Below are 13,007 nucleotides of genomic sequence, written 5' to 3' on the forward strand. Positions count from 1 at the left end.
AATGGGGCCTATCTTAAACATAGTAACTTATCATAAATAGTAGATATTAAACCTTTATGAGAAGGCTACAAACCAAAAACTCATCAACAAAGTTCACATAGGGAGCTCCAGATAAATCAGAAATCTGAGATTGAAGAAAATGCCTAATTTGCAAATATCTAAAGAAATGAGTATTTGGCAAGTTAAGCTTTTCAGAGAGTTGTTTGAATGACAAAGGTGTTGTCAATAAAAATATCTTTAAAACATTGAATACCCTCTCTATTCCATTCCTGAAAGACAAAGTCACATAAAGAAGGTTGAAAAAAATTATTAGATAAAATACGACTTGAAAAATTGTAGAATCCAAAATGTTTTCTAAACTGTACCCATATTCTTAAAGAATGCCTAAAAATTAACTTAGTTAAAGGAAGTGGAAATTGGAAATATTTTTAGCAGAGTTCAATTCCACGGTATGCCATAAAAATGTGACCAAAATGTAAGGCAACATGTAGTGACTGCCCAATAATAAAATTTGAAATTAGGTAGCACCATACCTTAATTTCTTTTAGATTTTACTTAAAAGAGGATGTTTTCCCTTCCATATTTAAGACAATATAGTCGAATCAAGCGAATCAAAGAATAATTTAGGGATAAAAATTGTTATTTATTGAAAAGATATAAAAATTTGGATAAAATATTCATTTTAATGGAATGAATATGACCAACTAAAGATATAGACAAAGCCGACCATTGTGTTAAAGACTGTTTCACTTGCTTTAACAAAGTATAGAAATTTCCCTTAAAAAGATCTTTATGATTCCTTGTAAGTTAATTAATTTCTAACAATCATAAAAGGAAAACTAGAATACAGTAATGAAGGGGGAAAAAAAATCACTTTTATGCAAATTTAATCAATAATCTGAAAACTGACTAAATTGTGGAAGGAGGTGTTAGGGCTTGAAATTAAAAGTAAAAAATCATCTACATAAAGATAAACTTTATGCTCAATTTCCTTCTTCTATTTTCCTCAAATATCCTTACACTCTTGAAATGCAACCACTCAATAAATGCTCAATAGACAAATCAAAAAGTAATGGACTTAAAGGGCATCCTTGACGAATGCCAGATTGTAGATTAAAAGGCCGTGACTGTTATAAATTAGTAAGAATTGAAACAGTAGGGCATGAATACAATAATTTTATCCATGTAATGAAACCAGGAACAAAATTTTAAAATTTTAAGATCGTGAACAAATTTGATCTACCCCATCAAACACTTTTTCTGCATCTAATAAAAGAACACATTCAGGAGCCTCACCAGAGGGCAAATAAAGAATATTCAATAAGTGATGTATATTAAAATATGAAAAATGATTTTTAATAAAACCCATCTGATCTTCAGAAATAATTAATGGCAAAATATTCTTCATCCTATTGGCCAAAACCATAGCTAGAATTTTAACATCGACATTCAATAAAGCAATTGGTCTATAGGAGGAGCATTCGGTTGTATCTTCACCTTTCTTTGCTCTAAGGGACACACAGGTTTCATTAAATGATTCTGGAAGCTTACCCTGCTTGAACAAATCGGATAACACCATGCCTACCTAAGTGAGGCAAGAGCAAATGAGAAAATGATTTGAAAAACTCCACTGGAAACCCATCGGATTACTATTTCCTTCTGTGATATAGGCTCATCTAATTTCATTTGATTATCTAAGGAGATCATGAAAATATTTAGCCGATCTTGGAAATTCATCATCAAACCATTATTGTTTGTACCTTCAGAAGTATAAAGTCGAGAATAAAATTTTCTAAATGTACCATTTATCTCTGAGTGACCTGTAGTCATGTTATCATTATCCTTATGAATCTTTGTAATATGTCACTTAGCTTCAAACCCTCTCAATTGGTTGGCTAAAAACTTGCTGATTTTATCACCTTGAACATAAAACTGACTCTTGGTCTTCATAAGTTGACATTCAATTGCATATGTTGAAAGAATATCAAATTTAGCTTCAAGTTCAATTCGCTTTTTATCTAATTCCGGATTTTTAACTTGAGCTATCAAATTAAACTATTTGTTTAATTTGATTCATTAATTCTAATCTTTCCTTCCTGGCCTTCATTTTTTTAATTAACAGTATAAGAAATAATTTGTCCTCTATGAAAGGCTTTCAACGTATCCCATACAAAGAAACTGGAAGCTTCCAATGAGACATTAGAGTAAAAAAAGTTATCTGCTCTTCCATAAATTTCACTAAACTTTGTGATAATAAAGCTGAATTGAAACACCAATGTCTTTGTTTGAGGAAGATTATGAAAAATTATTGATAGTATAACAAGGGCACAATCCAATATTACAATACTATGGTAAACACAAGAATGAGTTAGTGGAATTAATTAATTATCCATCAATCAAAAATAATCAATCCATGTGAGAAAAATAATAATCTCTGCTAGTAGGATTAAAATATACTAAACATCAGAAATATCAAAATCTGATTTAAAAAAAGAATGAATTAATGAGGTGGACTTACTTAATGTGGCAGGGTTAACAGATGAATGATCTAAAACTGGGTCTAACCAACAATTAAAGACCCTGCCTGAGATCAGAGAGTATAGACTCAAGTCCGGCAAAGCAAAAAAAAAATGTTCAAAAAGCTCCATATCATCTACATTAGGAGCATAAACATTAGCAAAAACCATAATTTTGTTGTACAATTTTCCTGAAACAATAATGTAGTGACCATTTGTGTCTGATATGACATTATGCTTAACAAATAGAATGTTTTGTTTGATAAGAATCAAACCCTCCCTCTCGCTTCACCTAGAAAGGAAGAATAATAATGCTGCCCCCTCTATTGCACCATGAGGCGAGAGTTATCACAACTACAAATAAGTCTCTCTTACAAAAATGCAACTATGGTTTTAAGCTGTTTTATATGTGAAAATAATTTCCTCCATTTCACCAGATGGTTCAGACCTTTCACATTCTAGCTAAGGAAATGAATAGCCATACTTTTCCATTAATAAAAAAGGCTGATTAGTACAATTAAAATTAACATTACAAATATCAATCCAAAAGTAGGAGCTCGTGTCATCAGAACAAACAATGTTCAAATTCCAGATGGTGGTCTTGCAGCAAAAATTGAAATCCAAAAGATTAGGAATAGATTGGCCAAAACACATACTAATGAAAAATATCATAACCACATGGAAAAAAATGAAAATAATCCAACACCACCCTCTTCCTCTCCAATTCCCAAGAATCAACTGCTGTTGGATAGGCAAACAATGCACTCAACAAAATTAATCTAGCAAACCCAAATATTAAAAAATTTTCCAGCTCAAATTTTGTTTATGAATATTCCCAATGTTTCAAAATTCTTTGAACTGAAAAAGGAATCTTATTTAGACTACATAAAAGTGCAGAATTCCAGACAGATATGAAACTAACATTAATTTTTAACAGTTTAAAAAAATGCGTCTAATTATTCTTCTCATTAAAGAAAAATTAAGTAATTAAATAAAGTAATTATGAGAAGAAATGTTTATGCAAGTACTATCCAAATGCATCAGATTCCTGATACATATTCTAAACAAGACAATGCAAACAGCCCTCTCCCTGCAAAGACTTTCAAAGTATAATACCAAATCATCAGCTTTAATCATCCAGTTAAAAAAAATGTCACACAGGGTGAGATGTAGAAGAGTGCTTGATAAGGTATTCCTGAGCCACATTGACCGAGCCCAGCATTTCTTTTGCCTGTTAAAGAGAGAAATACGGAGACAAGCAAGATACAGCAGAGTAGGTTTAAGCCCGAGAGGTCGATATACAACTCCAACATCACTTCTTTATACACAGCATGCTGACTCATAATTTCTGGACTGTAATCTTCAACAATCCTAATCTGCTGTCCATGATAGTCAAGCTTTCCTCTCTGAGGGCTTCATGAATTAAAAGCTCCTTTTTTTTTTTGCAGTTGAATGACAATTAAACGTGGCTTCTGCCCAGGTACAGGCTTTGGCAACAATGAATGGTGTGCTCTGTCAATCTCTGGGGAGAAGAAAACAGCTCCTTTCCAAATACAGCAACAAGCAGATGAGGAAAAGTTTGTAAATTGTCCTTTCTCTATAGTCTCAGCTAAGCCCAGAATGCATAAGTTTTGACACCTACTCTCTACTTTCCAAATCAACAATTTTCATCATTAACTTCAAGTTAATATCTGTTAATGTTGTGTCTTCCAAATGCCAAACCCGTCCACTTAGAATGTTTAAACTAAGTTCCAAAAAAGATAGACACTCACCTTGTTCCTTAACAGAGGAAAACTTGATCAACTTTATTATAAATTAGACTTAGCTGAGTATGTTGAGTTTTGAATTCCTCAGCATTCGATAGTTTGATCTGAGCAAGTGCTTCTGAGATAGCCTCCAAGGATGGATTGGCCAGCATTTCTTCCTTCCTTCCAGTTTTGCCACTTCTTGTAGTCATTTTAGAATAATATATATGCAAGGTGAGAATATGAAACCTGACATACTTAGGTTGTGTAAAAAAGAAAGGCAAAGTGAAAGAATGTAAATTATGCAGGAGTTAGAGACTGAAGCTGTTATTCCATGCCACAGCCAACTGAAAGTCCATCTGGAATTCAAGTAACCTGCAACCTCAAGCAACTGGCAAAAAAAAGGAGGAAATAGATAAATAAACAAATATAAAATCAATAACAATAAATACAAATTTAAATAAAAGTTTAAAATTGTATGAGTAAATGTTCTTTGAAGAAACACATAAACCTTTGGTGAAGATGGGAGCAAATATTCAGCCAGGAGAGAGCCTTGGCCGTACTTTGCTCTTAGCAGCTGTTTGAAATAACATGTGTTTGAATAAAATGGCTGCTCATCGTTGACTGCCTGTGCAGCAAGATAAATGGCTCACTCACTGCTTAGTAAGATTCTTTATCTATATTAGTGTATTATGAAGTATATGGCTGCTTGTCATTGGCTGCCTGTGCAGTAAGATAAATGGCTCACTCCCTGCTTAGTAAGATTCTTTATCTATATTAATGTATTATGAAGTATATTAGTAAGCCTTTATCAATAAACTTGGGGAGAAGGGGTTAATCATAATGTGATTGTTTGTCTTTCGGGTGGCCCCGTGGAGATGCAGTGATGGTTAAATGTTCTCAAAGAATGTGACTGAAAATAAAGTAAAATTCTTTAAAGTTTATATATTCATGCGAGTGAAGTTTGTTCAGTGTAAGTACTGTTAAGAATAAACACTTTAAAAGACAAAAATACTGAATACTGGTGTATTAATTAGACATTGTACTAACCAGTCCTGAGGCTGCTTAACTTCTGAGATCAAACAATCTTAGGCGTGTTCAAATTATGTGCTGTCAGATGCTGGATATTGGGGGTTTTACATGTACTAGCGAATGCATTAGCCTTTAATGAAGTGTGTTTTTTTTTGACAAGGTAGTCAATAATTACCTATTTAAATTAAAAAGCACAGAAATTCTGGAGGAACTCACTGGTCTTGCAACATCCATAGGAGGTAAAGCTATGTTACCGACATTTTGGCCCGAGCCCTTCTTCAACATACCTTGAAGAAGGTCTTAAGCCCAATACATTGGTAATAGAGCTTTACCTTCTATGGACACAGCAAAACTGGCTGAGTTCTTCCAGCATTTCTGTATGTCTTTATTATAATCACAGCATCTGCAGACTTTCGTGTTTAAATCCAATTATTATTCATTCTTACCTTGTTGATTAAGTAGTGAGCTTTTTAATATTAGAAATAAATTTGTCCATATAAATATCAGTGTGTGGCACCGCACATCCTCATTGCGAACCGGCCCCGCTTGTATTGCCACGTGGAGTGGCATTCATGGGGAAATGGCATCGTCAGAGGTTTCTCTCCGACTCCAGCATCCCTTCCAGCGCGCACCCTGGGCAACAATTATGATGTCACAATGCACCAGGTGACTGAGCTCAGGCTGTCCTTAAAGGGGTGAGCTGAATTTGAATTAAAAAGTCATTAATGACCTTTGGTGTGGCAGCAGTGATTTCTTTCAGCTCCTGCAAGTGCCACAAGTGAATAATATTGAGATAAAATCAGATCAGAATCAGGTTTATTGTCATGAACGTGTGTCACAAAATTTGTTGTTTTGTGGCAGCAGTATTATGTTTTACAGATGCAAAATTGTTATAAATTACAATTCTGTAAATACAAGTTTAAAGAAAAAATAGTGCAAAGGAGAGAAAAGAGGTAGTACCTATAGGTTCATTGTCCATTCAGAAATCTGATGGTGGAGGGGAAGAACCTGTTTTTGTAACATTGGGTGTGTCTCTTCAGGCTCCTGTACCTCCCTCCCTCCTGAAGGTAGCAGTGAGAAAAGTGTAGCAAGGGTCCTTGATGATAGAAGTTGCTTTCTTGAGATGCTGCCTCTTAAAGATATCCTTAATGATGTAAGTAATACCCATGATGATGCTGGCCGAGATTACAACCCCCTGTAGCCTTTTTCTGTCCTGTGTATCAGCACCTCCATACCAGGCAGTGATGCAACCAGTTAAAATGCTCTCCTATAGAAATTTGCAATAGTCTTTGGTGACATACTAAATCTCCTCAAATTCCTAATGAAATACAGCCGCTGGTGTGCCTTCTTCATGGTTGCACTGACCTGATAGCTTAGGATAGATCTTCAGAGATGTTGGCACCCAGGAATTTGAAGTTTCTTATCCTCTCCACTGGTGATCCTTTTGGTTGTGTTCTTCTGGTTTCCCCTTCCTAAAGTTGACAATCCGTTCCTTAGTTTTGCTTATGTTGAGTGCATGGTTACTTTTGTGACAGCACTCAACTAGCAGATCTATTTCACTCCTATGTTGATTGTCAGTGAGAAGGAGATGTGTTACCAATCCTCAATGACTGTGGTCTTCTGATGAGGTGCAGAGGCCCAAGTTTTGAAGCTTGCTGGCCAGTACTGATGTTGAAAGCTGAACTGTAATTGATGAAAAGCAGCCTGATGTATGTATTGCTGTTGTCTAAGTGACCCAGAGCTGAATGGAGAGCCAGTGAGATTGCATTTGCTGTGGCGGTAGGCAAATTGCAGTGGGTCCAGGTCTTTTCTTTGGTACAGGTTAATCCTGACCATGACCACCCTTTCAAAGCATTTCATTACAGTCAATGTGAGTGGTACTGGGTGATGGTCATTGAGGCAGCTCACCCTGCTCTTCTTAGGCACTGACCGACCAGTATGACTGATGCCCTTTTGAAGCAGGTGGGAACCTCTCTCTGACTCAAGTAGTGAGATATTGAAAAAGATCTGGGATTAACAATTTTCTTAAGTTGACTATGACAACACAAGTCAGTAGCAGTGAACCCTAATATGTAAGTAGAGTAGTAATTTTCCATTCCAAGTTATCTTATTTAGCCTCAAAGAGCAAGAGTTCGGAAAGAAAATTTGTTTGAAGGGTAGAATTTAACTCGAAGGCTGGTCACAATAAAAGTAATCAGAGTGAAGGACAAAATTTTATTTGGAAAGAATTGTTTCTACTACCTCGATCAATACATTTTTCAGATCAACAAGGAAATAATGTTATTTGCCTCACTCAAATAAAGTGATGTAACTAACTCTTCCAGAGGAACAGGTGAAAGCACCAACCAAAAGCAATGTTCAAAGCAAGAAAAAAAAATTAATGATTCGTAAAAGTATATTGAGCTGGGGAAAAAAAATTCAACAAATGAAGTAATCTGACGAAATTAACTGGATAGAAAGTTTGGCAAATATACGTTGCTCCAAATTAAAAAGGATCTGCATTAAGCAACAGTTTTATTTCCTACACTAATTAATTGAACTAAACGTCAAAGAAGTTAATGAAAATTGAAGGCTAAAAAATAGGGATGGAAGGAATGAAAGTGATTGATATCAGGGCAGCTCCACTGCTTTTTTAAAAAATATTGTTAAAGGGGCTTTTACATTCATACGAAAGAGTGGGTTTAACATTTAATTTGAGGAATATTAGCCACCATTTTTGTGCTCACACTCCTAGAGTGGGACTAGAACTCACAACTCAGACAAAAATGCTGTTAACTAAATCAAATGAAGGTTGAAGTGAAAATGGAATATGCTACAAATGGTGATGCTGAAATAGCTCAAAAAGGAATTATTCTTGAAAAAGAGTAGAACACAAGATAAACCATTAAGGTCTTATAGTGCACTGCTCAGCTGCTGAAGGAAGTCAAGATGTTTAAAGCCTTTTAAAAAAAAAAGTGTTTCCAGAGCTGCTGTAACAGCAGCGGTGCCATTGCTATGGACCCAGAAGAGCGGAGGCACAGTGCTGCACCGGGGGTTCAGCCAATCAATCCTAAAGGCAGCGGCTTCCTACAGGCATTAAACACCCTGTTAAAGGAGTCAACAATATTTTTAAACTAAAATCCTGCAACTATGGGTCTATGCCCAAGTTTGCACCACCTGTGCTCAGCAGCAGCTACAAGGGGTTGCAGACTCTGAGCAGCAGTGGACCAGGGCAGGGCACCAGAAAAGGGAATAACCACCACCATTGAGAAGGCAAAGCAGAGATGACCCTACAGGACAGTGACCATGGCAGCAGACCAGGGAAGGGTTGCTGATGGATCAAACAGGAGTCTGCGTGGCTGCAGAAATGCTGGAGGCAAATCTATGGATACTTAGGGTCTCTGAAGGGACTCTCTTTTGTTTTTCTTTCTCTCTTACTGTAAAGGGTGACTTTTTGTCGGCCTTATGGCAGGAAGATAGCAATTTTGTCTAATATTACATGTTCTGTGTTACCACATGAAAATAAAGGCATCTTGAATCTTTAATCCAAATGCTCAGTTCATAAACATGCAGAATATTCTGCGAGATTGGACACAGCAAATGTTCTTGCCTTGTTCAAGAAGGATGAATTCAGCAACAAAAGACCTGTAAGGTCATCTCATTGAGAAGCCACATTTAGATTACCATAATACGAGATAAAATTTAGAAATGGATTAGTTAATCAAGAATTGCCAAAAGTTTTTTTTAATGAAGTTACCAACTGTACAGACAAAGCAAATCTCTTCTTGTGCTTTTTTCTACTTTAGAGCTTTAAGGGAAGATACAGCTCAGTTCCTTGCTTTCAGGCTGCTTTTTGCATCAGGAGACCTTGGACATTATTATCCCAAAACAGTGCAAGTCCAATATTCCACTATGCAACTATTAGGGAATCTGCCTGGATCAGCACTTGGCTCACCAGGTGCTAAATCCCATACTAGCTGTGACACTCTGTGGAACAGGTCCCCATAATCCCTTGAAACTTGCCCAGTTCACAGTTCTATTTGTTGTGCTTCCTTAATATTGTTTCTTATTCTCCCAGATTCACTAGAAAATTAATCACTTTATTCCACAATCATTAGAAAAATAGATGATTAAACATTGTTGTATTCATAGAGCACCCAACTGTCCAAAAATCAGCTTGTATGGCCCCAGTCTGCATACCAAATCAAGTTTTGGTGCAATATTTTCTCAGCAAATTTAATATGAAAAGGCTTTTGCTGTTCATTTTTTCCTTGTTCCATTCTCAACTCCTCGTTATGTAGTAAGGGTGGTGTGTATTGATTTTCAAAAGGTGTCATGGAGGAGGCTGTCAGAAAGATTTAGGTTTAATGTACAAGAGGAAATAAACAAAATTATTTATTTAGATTTCAATGGACCGGCTATTGATAAAAAAGCAGAATAACTGTAGGAAAGTGGTTTCATAAATTCCATTGCCTCCACTGTGAGGAAGAAGGTGGGCTTTTATTGCAGGTAACAATGGGAAAATAATTTTGTGCAGTTTGGCTGACATTAAATGCATAAATATCATACAAAACTTACAATTTTAAGAAAAAAAATACTGTGCAATTAGTGAACTTAAACAGGAGCACACCATTCCAAAACTGAGCATCAAGAACATAATGTGGGTGTATATGCTTGGTTTAGGAGGTACAAATTTATTTCCAGGATGAAAAAGGCTGTTCTATATGAAGGGACTAAATAGCTGGTGATCTCACTTGAAACAATGAATATTCTTAGCTATTTTAATAGCTGCTGAGTGTCTGTTTTTCCCCAGCTTCTTTATGTTCTCAGAACATGCATCTATCAGCCATTTAAGATTAATCCTTTCACTCAGAACCTTCTGAATCTGCCTCAAACAGTTCTGCATCATTGGTCAATGGGATTACAGTATTTAAAGTTGTGGTCATTAGATTTGTTGAAATTAAAGGGCATCAAAGGATGGATATTGGGTTGTGACAGAAAACTGAAGTGGAGGTGAAGTCCAGCTATCATCCAAAAGAATGCAAAGGAGGGGTGATAGACTGCATAAAGTTCAGCCAATTATGGTTCACAAGTATTTGCACCCCAAGCTGAGTCAGAATACGAGTTATTTTAGGTTATGACTTTCTCAGCAGTTTGAATAAATAATTTTCAAGTAAACAGGCAAGTGTCATGTTCAAGATTATGATAATTCACGTTGAAAGTTAGCTCACAAGTTACAATAAGATTTTACAATCGTAAGAAAGAAGAGTTTTCATTGATGTATTCTGTCACAGTTTCCATGTAAAGTTCAAATAGGAGAAGTCATTGCAGTATATACTTAGGTTTCATGTATATGGAGTAATCTGGGCCTGGGTATGTGGAACATTCCCTTTAAAGTCAGAAGCATTGGATTCCTACCTCATTCAGACAATGATAACGAAAGCACTAGTTTTAAATATTGGATTTACTGATATATCCAATGGAGGCATGCCCTGTTTTATCCATAAGGCATGAATTAGGATCTACCCTCTCAAATGGTCTTACTGTCATGGAATAACACAAAGTAGATGGCTGCAGGGAGAGTGAAAAAAAAACTCAGGAAGCCATGAACATAGCAAAATTTATGAATAAATGCAAGGTAATGTAGTCTGGATGAAAAAGGGAACATATGTATTCATATAGGCAGACAATCCAGAAAAAGAAACAATTTTCAGACTGTAAATGTGGCCATATAACATTTAATAATAGGAATACAATGTGATGTAAAAGTGGTAAATTTGTGAAGACTTTTGATAGGCATCGAGAGCACAGCAAAGGATATTTCATGATTAGAAAAATGATGCTGTGATAAGTAATGACTATGAAAACACTTTATCAATGCATGTTAGAACATGCGACAGTAAACTTGAACCAATACTTGAGTGGAAATACTATTGGTTTAGTTTAGAAATTTAGCACAAATTTAAACGAGATTAAAAAGAAATTCTAAGTTAAAATTAATTGATTTCGATCAGCCATTCTCAACAGAAGCTCTACAACCATATTTAAGTAAAAGCCTGGTTTTTGTTTCACCTCGTGCAACAAAAATATTTTTATGTGCTTTATGTAGTCAGTAGGAGAGAAGTATGGAAGAAACCAAAACTTGATATCTTCGCAGGGGACCCATAAACTTTGAGCAGAGTCCTGGGCAGGGGGTCAGAGCCAAACAAAAGACTGATAATGGCTGATTTAGATGCCTTAAGAAGGGAAAACTGATAAAATATTATGAGATGAACATGGTAAGAATTAGAAGGAATGGAATTAGTTTTGGATTGTCCAGATCAGGGGTGGCAACCTACAGCCTGGATCTGGCCCACAATCCAAATTTATCAGCCCAGTGCGCGGCTCCCCCCTCAGTGCCAGCTTTCCCCCAACACCCAACCCACCCCCATGTGCAGTTCCCACTTTTGTACGAGCTCTACCTCAGTGCACAGCTCCTCAGCATTGGAGGTTGCCTGTGCACAGCTCTGCCATTCTGTGCACTGGAGACCCCCCCCCCCCGCCCTACGTGGAAACATAGATGACATTCTCCCCCTCTCATGGTGACATTATCCTGCTGTCAGCGAGACACCCATCTCCTCTGCGCGGGACCCATCTCCTCTGCGCGGGACCCATCTCCTCTGCGCGGGACCCATCTCCTCTGCGCGGGACCCATCTCCTCTGCGCGGGACCCATCTCCTCTGCGCGGGACCCATCTCCTCTGCGCGGGACCCATCTCCTCTGCGCGGGACCCATCTCCTCTGCGCGGGACCCATCTCCTCTGCGCGGGACCCATCTCCTCTGCGCGGGACCCATCTCCTCTGCGCGGGACCCATCTCCTCTGCGCGGGACCCATCTCCTCTGCGCGGGACCCATCTCCTCTGCGCGGGACCCATCTCCTCTGCGCGGGACCCATCTCCTCTGCGCGGGACCCATCTCCTCTGCGCGGGACCCATCTCCTCTGCGCGGGACCCATCTCCTCTGCGCGGGACCCATCTCCTCTGCGCGGGACCCATCTCCTCTGCGCGGGACCCATCTCCTCTGCGCGGGACCCATCTCCTCTGCGCGGGACCCATCTCCTCTGCGCGGGACCCATCTCCTCTGCGCGGGACCCATCTCCTCTGCGCGGGACCCATCTCCTCTGCGCGGGACCCATCTCCTCTGCGCGGGACCCATCTCCTCTGCGCGGGACCCATCTCCTCTGCGCGGGACCCATCTCCTCTGCGCGGGACCCATCTCCTCTGCGCGGGACCCATCTCCTCTGCGCGGGACCCATCTCCTCTGCGCGGGACCCATCTCCTCTGCGCGGGACCCATCTCCTCTGCGCGGGACCCATCTCCTCTGCGCGAGACCCATCTCCTCTGCGCGAGACCCATCTCCTCTGTGAGAATCCATTTCTCTTTTTCTCTCTGCAACACCACCTCTTCAATAATGCTCTTTCATCTTATCTCTCCCACTTCCTGTTTCTGTATGTAAGCATTTTTCTGTGTGTGTATATGACACCATCTCTCTGTGTGACTCCTCACGTCTCTTTGCAATCATCTGCCTCTCTGTGTTGTACTTCCTCTCTCTGGGTTAGACTCCCTCCCTCTGTGAGTAAACCTCTGTCTGTCACTTCCTCTCACTGTGTGTGTGACTCATCCTCTGAGACACACTCCTCTCTCTGCATAAGAGCCCCCTCTCTTTGTGTGACATTCTTCCCCTCTCACTGGTGTCT

The 13,007-nt window shown here is 38.5% G+C and overlaps 1 protein-coding gene across 18 annotated transcripts in view; it reads right to left on the reverse strand.

The window, feature by feature from the left end:
* The window catches only part of LOC138763842 (terminal uridylyltransferase 4-like), a 113,662-nt gene that overhangs the window by 98,262 nt on the left and 2,393 nt on the right, over positions 1-13,007 (reverse strand). For 2 of the 18 annotated variants that reach the window (XM_069938694.1, XM_069938695.1), the window contains exons 1-3: positions 5,740-5,981; positions 3,633-4,652; positions 1,552-1,694 (exon numbers count right to left, since the gene is read on the reverse strand). The exons of 3 other annotated variants lie outside the window; for them this stretch is intronic. The gene's annotated coding sequence lies outside the window, so the exon portion shown is untranslated. Of the gene's footprint in view, positions 1-1,551; positions 1,695-3,632; positions 4,653-5,739; positions 5,983-13,007 lie in introns of those variants that run through there. 13 more of the 18 variants (XM_069938676.1, XM_069938680.1, XM_069938677.1 and 10 more) reach the window with 10 other exon arrangements.

The sequence above is a fragment of the Narcine bancroftii genome, chromosome 5 (genome assembly GCF_036971445.1).
Source record: "Narcine bancroftii isolate sNarBan1 chromosome 5, sNarBan1.hap1, whole genome shotgun sequence".
In the NCBI taxonomy this organism is placed as follows: Eukaryota; Metazoa; Chordata; class Chondrichthyes; order Torpediniformes; family Narcinidae; genus Narcine; species Narcine bancroftii.